Source organism: Canis aureus, chromosome 17 (assembly GCF_053574225.1).
Source record: "Canis aureus isolate CA01 chromosome 17, VMU_Caureus_v.1.0, whole genome shotgun sequence".
NCBI lineage: Eukaryota > Metazoa > Chordata > Mammalia > Carnivora > Canidae > Canis > Canis aureus.
The window spans coordinates 10,667,263-10,674,688 of record NC_135627.1 but is presented as its reverse complement, the minus strand read 5'-3'; the positions used below and the strand labels follow the sequence as shown (position 1 = coordinate 10,674,688).

The window sequence follows — 7,426 nt, the reverse complement described above, 5'->3', positions numbered from 1 at the left end:
TTGCTACTCTCAAACCATCCTCTATCTCTTATTTGTATTCTCTGAGACTTCCCATCACTCTGTAGATAATGTGGCTGAGTGCCAGGCACTACCCTGGCAAAGGCCCAGGCATCTTGGCTTATCGGAATGAGAACCTCATGGTTCCCATGCTTTGTTCTATGTCCTTATGATTTTTAAGCTGTGCTTATGCTGAGCTAGGTGTGCCTTGTGTTTCTGCAGTCAAGCATGCCTCGTAAGGACGTCTGTCTTACATACAGATTTACTGAACCTGGTGCCGACTCCATCCCCTGATTTCTAGTGGGTCAGAGTGTTTTTCCTAACAAAGAAGAGCAGTATGCTTTGGCACAGCTGCTTGGTATTTTTCCTAGAATGGTAGAAGGAAGCAGACATTCATTTGGTTTTGCCAGTCTGTCTTTGTCTAAATTGTCCCATTTGGCTTATCCTGTTGGCTTTCATTTATTAGGATAGTGATGAAGGAAACTGTGCCTCTTGGTTTATGAGCTTGAACCCAAGTGCATCAACATGTGCCTTAGCAGGACAGAGATTACATAAATATTTCTGGGCTATCAGATCTCTGGAAAGACCATTTCCACGTTCCAGATGTAGGGTATGAATGTGCAAATCCCACGTGGAGATCACAGTTCACTAACTTGTGGATGGCCCCGCAGAGTAAAGAAGTGATTCAGTATAATGACTCTGCACGCTGTAGATGAGAGACCCAGAAACTACAATTCTTTCGGCGCTGTTTAAAATTTGGGCAAGGAGCCACATTTCTGAGGCAGAAAGAATTGTATTTTCCTTTTCATAATAATAAAAAAAATCTTTAGCATTTTGGAATAAGCAATATTCATCTCTCAATTAGTATTAACAGCTAATCAGGGTGCAGCAGGGTGGTAGAGCTCTCGTCAAACAGCAGGCAGCTTGTTTTATTTTTTCAATGCCACTTAAAGATTATTTGAAAAATCTCCTTCAGAGACCAGTGTGTGGGGAGCCACGTACCCTCAGTCAGAATTTAAAGTGATCCAAAATACAATATTAATGATTGATGCACAAGCTCACAGTTTGGTGCTGGGGTTTAATTAGATAAGCATTGCAGCTGTTTTCGGGTGGAGGCAACTTGATGGGATGCAAAGCTGTTATGTGACTTCCCATCTACAGGGTATCTACTGAAGCGGAAACAGAAGCAAGCTACTAGGAATTATGATGATGACATTCTTTTTCAGTGTTGAAATGAGTAGAAGTCTGATTGTGGGGGAGAGAGAAGCATTTTATAATTAAAAAGGTGAGCTTGGATCTTCTATTCCATTTGTTGATGAACTGAACACTCATAAAAAGCAGCTAGTGCAGCCAAGCCACTACTGGTGAGACATGCGTGAAGAGCTTGCATATGTGGCTCTCTTGGTTCATACCACTTTGCAACATACCAAATCTTCTTGTTTCAAATCCATCCTTCACCTTGCAGGCATCAGAGTTGTGGTCAGGTCATTTAGTGTCTTATTCATGCAGACATATACCTGCAAAAGCTGCTTTGGAATCACTCAATCTCTGAAAACTTAAGAATTTAAACTGGGTTCGATAGCATTTCATTTCACTGGGTCAAAGAGATTGTCAACATCTAATTACAGTAGGAGTTTGGAGTCTTCTGTGTCTCGAGCTGGAAATGACTAGAATGCACTGTATAGTGTCTATCTGCAGCTAAGCATCAGTATGTGTGCATGACCTCTATCACGTGAGACAGGTAAAGAGTACAATTTATTGAAGCTCATTGTAAATTAAATGTGCAAGACTTCAAGAATGTGTCTCACCAGACTAAGGCTCAGAGCTCTCACATTGAAAGTGGTATTGTTAAATTGATCTTTAAAACCTCTTTTTCCAATAAAAATGAAGCTTGTCTAGGTGTCCTGTGTTGTGAGATGATTATAATAGTCATCTATGAAATAAATTCTTGATAGCTCCTTGTCAGTATCTATAAAATGTGAAGTTACGCATGAATGCCAAGTATTTCATTTTTGTTGTGTAGGTGAAGCTTAACGAGCCTTCTCCTGATTGTTTTAAATCAATTTATGAGAAAGTAGAATAAATCTGACTCTTTCAATGTAAGTAGGGGAGAATTAAATCTTTTTGGAGGTACATTAACTTGCTTGGGTTATTAAATTGTCATTCTTTGCACTGAGAAGGGATTTGTGCACTGCTCTGTTCTTTCTTGTTAAAGGTGTTGCAAGGTGAACAACTAGCAATTAGAAAAGTTGAAAAATCAAGTTCTGGTTTGGCCCTTTTCTAGCTATCTGATCTTTGCCAGTTTGCTAAACCTCGAACCTCCCTTTCCTTAATTGCAAAATGGGATGAATGGTCCCTTACCTTCTTATCTTCCTTGGCAATTTTGAGGATCCAACTGGATGAAACAAGTCTTTAGGTTTAGACCTGAAGTTGAGTGTATCTAATATTCTGCAAATGTACTTGTAATAGTTAATAGTGGCTTCTGTGAGGCAGGTCCCATAGTTTACACCATAAATCTACTGAGAACAGATGACTGTCTCTTAAACTTTCCACTGAACTAAGACAATGGCTATGTTGGGTTTCCAATGCTTTTCCTAATGGTAATACTTTTACCCCTGCTTGTTTGGAGAAGGTGAGGAAGGAGTATAAGATTATTCACACAGAAACAGAGATGAGGAAAATCAGATTTTGTGCACACTTGATTAAATTACAAGTTAAAGCTTGGACCCATGCCTTCTGGTTCCAAGGTGAGTGTTGTCCTCTTTTTAGTAGATTGTCTCTCTGGACAGTCTGCAAATAAATAGAAATGGAGAGGTGGACTATCGAGGAAATGTGTGATTGACTTTGGAATCGAAGGGTGCAGATGTCAACAAAGCAGGTAATGCATTTGAGAAGATCAATAAGCTTAGCAGCAGGGTTGCCATGAACACACTGAATATAACTGCCTTGTGAATACATGACAGTTGGCTATATTGTACATTTTTTTAAAGCATAGAATGTACTCAGTGAATATTCTTGCTGTTCTGATTTTGTAATAATTGTGGCAGGCTAAACATTCTGTATATCAAGACCATGCATGTGTTCCTAGATCTAGTTCTTCCCCTAGTCTGGTTTTATCAATGCTGGTGATTAACCAAGTCTGATTTATATGATGCATCTTGTGTGGGAAATGTCTATGACTCTAGGTATCTGATCATCCTTGAGAAATGACAGCACAGCTAGTGTAATAACTTTTAAAGATAACCATTGTTAATTTGATGATCATAAGTTGCCATTAAATGAATTATGAAACTATTGTGTTTTATTTTCTAGGGAAAAACAATAGAATGTACTCCTTTTAGTTGCGTGCAATAATGATTATTGAGCACTTACAAGTGATGCTTCTATACTTGTTCCCTTGGTAAAATAATTAACATATGGTTCCTCAATGTCTTTTCTAATTGATGCTGATGGAAAAGCTGACAACAGCAAGTTGTAGGAATGTTGCAATACTCCATCAAAATTTCTAAGGATAGAAATGGATTATAGTGCTTTAGACATCACCATACATCCTAACGGCAATCAGTAAAAATTACCGATGCTGGACTGAATGGATGAGCCAAACAAAGCCTGGTGGTATACTGAGTGAAAGGTAGGCATGAATTTTCTGGGTGGAATGTAGGAAATGCTATTAAAAAGTTAATGTGTGAGTCCTATACACAGGTCTTGAAATGAACAAACAAGCACTTGTAGAATAATAGTAATTATGATAAATAATAACAGTAATTACTTTTATTTATTGGTGTTTATTCATCTTCCAATCCAGTCAACGGGTTCTCTTTCCTCTCTTTATAAACACTCTCCTTGGGCTTCATTATCTGCCCAAAGCCTAAATTTACCATCTGGGTAGCAATGACTCAACTCAAACAACCTTCCTGTGCCTCAGGAGTGCCTGCCCCTGCCTCTGAACACTCCAATAGCGTTTTTCACGGGACTTCTATATCAGCCATTTGAAACCATGGGTCTGAACAAGATTGGCCTGAAGAGACAAGATAAAGTAAGAAAGGTCAAGGCTTACAGTCAACGATTAAGGAAACCCGACATTTTAAAGGCTAAGTCAATGAGGATTTTAGAAACAGAACAAACATACAATGACCAGAGAAGTAGGAGCACAATCAAGAGAGAGTGGTGTCACTGGGGAAATCCAAAAGAAGAGAGTGTTTCGTGAAGAAGGATTGCTTGGTAGGATTAAAATGTCAAATAAGATAAGGGCTGAGAATGCCTGTAGGATTAAGCAACACAAAGACCAGTAGTGAACCTGGCCAGACCTGTTTGAGTGAAATGCAATGGATGGAAATCAGATCCCTGTGGGTTGAGAAGTGAGTGGGAGCTGAGTAAGGGGAGACAGAAAGTACAGGCAACTCTCTCACCTAGAGTTATTTTAAAATCAATGATGCTATTTTCCATTTGTTCTCTTGGAGTCACAGTTAAGACAAGCTGTAAAGGATTCCATCCAGAAAGGCCTCCCATCAATCTGGAGCTAATGCTATTTCCAGCACTCAGTGAGGCTCCTGGGAACCAAACAATCTTGTTGCCAGCCCACCTGGTCTAAGATTTCCAGGAGCAGCTGGCTTGTTCCAGAGAGGTCCAAGTCCTTCAATCCATCAGAGACCTCAATCCATCAGAGACTTCCAGGCCCAGTTCTGTGAAAATTTCTAGGCCAGTTATTTTCCCCATGACTCATCCATGTTTTTTCCTCCAAAGTGAAAAACGTCCTCCAGTCATCATCCTCTCCAAAATCCCAGCTCCCTGTGGCTCTGTTTCTGTCTCCCTGAACCAGATGTGATTGCTCTCCTTCTAACCTTTTCCTCTATAGTCTTCACAACCTTTACTTAATTGCAAATCACTTCATGTACACACAGATGCTTCGTCCATTTCCTGGCTGTCCCTGAAAACTTCCCTCTCAAGTGACACACATTTGGATTGGGGTCCTCCTTGCTCCCTGAGTAACTTGCAGATTTTTTATTCTTCCACAGTACCTTTTGGCCACTCCCTTCTTATGGGGAGCCTCTGGGCTCACTATCAATCTTTTCCTCTCAGGTGTGAAGAATCCACCCTTCATCCTAGGCTCTTAGCTACTTTTCTTCCTCAAAAGACTAGGAATCTGGTAGGACCTATCATCCAAATTTCTCCCACAGTTGACCACTCCTTCTTCTGCCTTCACTGCTTTCACCCTGTCCAGGCCACCACAGTCTTTTACCTGGGCTGCTACATACAACTCATAAATCAGCTTCTGGGAGCATCTGGGTGGTTCAGTGGTTGAGTGTCTGCCTTTGGCTCAGGGTGTGATCCCGGGGTCCTGGGATTGAGTCCCACATCGGGCTCTCCAGAGGGAGCCTGCTTCTCCCTCTGCCTGTGTCTCTGCCTCTCATGAATAAATAAATAAAATCTTTTAAAAATATATAAATCAGCTTCTGGTTTCTCCTCTTGCCCCCACAGTCAATTTTCCACTAGGTTACCAAAGGAATCTCCCTAAAATAGATCACACCATTCACATCACTATCAAAGCTCTTCTAGGGGCTTTTCATCATGCTGAGACTAAATTCCAAAGCCCTCTGGGGCTGGCCCTCTGCTCATCTCCCCATTTCATCTTCTACCATGTTCCCCTTGCTCACCCTGTTCCCCCCATTCTGGAATGCTCTGACTCTCCCAAGCTCATTCCCTCCTCCTGGCCTCTGATGAGCTCCTCCAGACATCCACATGGCAGGCTCCTTCTTCCATTCAGCTTCTGTTTGCATGTCAATGCCCTAGAGAGGCCTCCCTGATCTCTTTGTCTAGAATAGTCCCTCTTCTCCCTACCCCCAACATCACTCTCAGCTTGATGCTGTGCACACTACACAACCACAATTATGATGTCCATTCATATTTGTGTTAGCTTCTTTCCTACATTGGAACCTAAGTGTATCGAAGAACAGTGTATGCCTGTCTTGCTCACCTCTCTCCTCAGTACCTACAGTTGAGTTCAGCACATCATATGTGCTGAAAACTAAATGTATGTTGGATGAATTAATAAACAAGCTCTTCTTCACTCACCATGTCTTAAATCCATAAAACAAGTTATTGTGGAGTCTCACTCATTGGGGTAACAAATTCTTCTCCTAAAAGTGTTATTATTGAAGAGCAGACTTTCTCAGTATGACTCACAGCTGTGTGCTCACTCTCAGGCCTCAGTAAGCTTATTCTAGTCCTATCCTTTATAATGTTTGTCTATGATTTAAAGACCTCCTTCCTACCAGCCTGTCACTCTAGTCCCAGTGTCTTGGTCCATTCAGGTTGCTAGGACAGTATCGTGGACTGGGCTTATAAGGAACAGAAATTTATTTCTCACAGTTCTGGACACTGGAAGTCCAAGATCAGGATGCCAGCATGGTCAGGATCTACTGACAACCCTCTTCTGAGTTGCAGACTGCTGGCATTTTATATTCTCACATGGCAGAGAGCAGAGGGGAAGCAAGCTCTCTGGCAACTCTTTAGGGTGCTAATCCCATTCATGAGGGCTCCATCTAATCCTAACTACCTCCCAAAGGCCCCACCCCCAAAGCCATCCCATGGGGGGCTGGGTTTCAACGTACAGATTTTTGGGAGGACAAAGCATTTAATGATTAACACCTGGTTTAGACTGGAGGGAGGTGTGTAGCCTTTTCCCGATGTGTTCTCCCCTCTCTACTGGGCAGGAACAAGTAGAGCTTTTGTGTGAGGGGGGGCAGACCTATGTGATTGACAGCTGGTATCATGGTTGTTGGCCTCTGTCTGCTTTGTTAGTCTTCTGTTTGCAAAGATGCCTCCCAGAAAGCCCAAAGGAAAAGTAACTGCTCGATAACTGGAAATTTCTCTGAACTTAAAATGTGAGGCCCTCAGTACTTTTGTACTCAGCTTTGGATCTAAATTGCAATTCTGAGAAGGAACAGAGCCCCCATGTCATTCCTTCCAGCTAATTGTCAGGAACTGTGCAACCTCTGAAACCATAAAATAAATACTCTGCTCTAACCTCAGCTCTCCAGGCTTCCAACATTCTCATCCTCTTTGACCCCCTCAAGACTTTCAGCCTCCTTATCCACCAGCCTCTGAAATCTTCCTTCATTCCCTGTCCTGCCTAGACCTTATGGGTTGTTTTTTTTTTTTTTTTTTTTTTTTAATTTTTTTTTTTATTTATTTATGATAGTCACAGAGAGAGAGAGAGAGAGAGAGAGAGAGAGAGAGAGAGGGGCAGAGACACAGGCAGAGGGAGAAGCAGGCTCCATGCACCGGGAGCCCAATGTGGGATTTGATCCCGGGTCTCCAGGATTGCGCCCTGGGCCAAAGGCAGGCGCCAAACCGCTGCGCCATCCAGGGATCCCCGACCTTATGGGTTGTTATGTCTAATCTCTTCAGAGAGCTTTTTCTGGGCTAC

General features: G+C 42.0%; 1 non-coding gene across 1 annotated transcript; it reads left to right on the top strand.

Annotated features, from left to right (window-relative positions):
• Positions 1-3,000: 3,000 nt before the first annotated feature.
• LOC144288210 (small nucleolar RNA SNORA72) lies at positions 3,001-3,131 on the top strand. The gene has a single exon (XR_013356178.1). It is a non-coding gene; the product is annotated as a small nucleolar RNA SNORA72 (small nucleolar RNA).
• Positions 3,132-7,426: the final 4,295 nt, after the last annotated feature.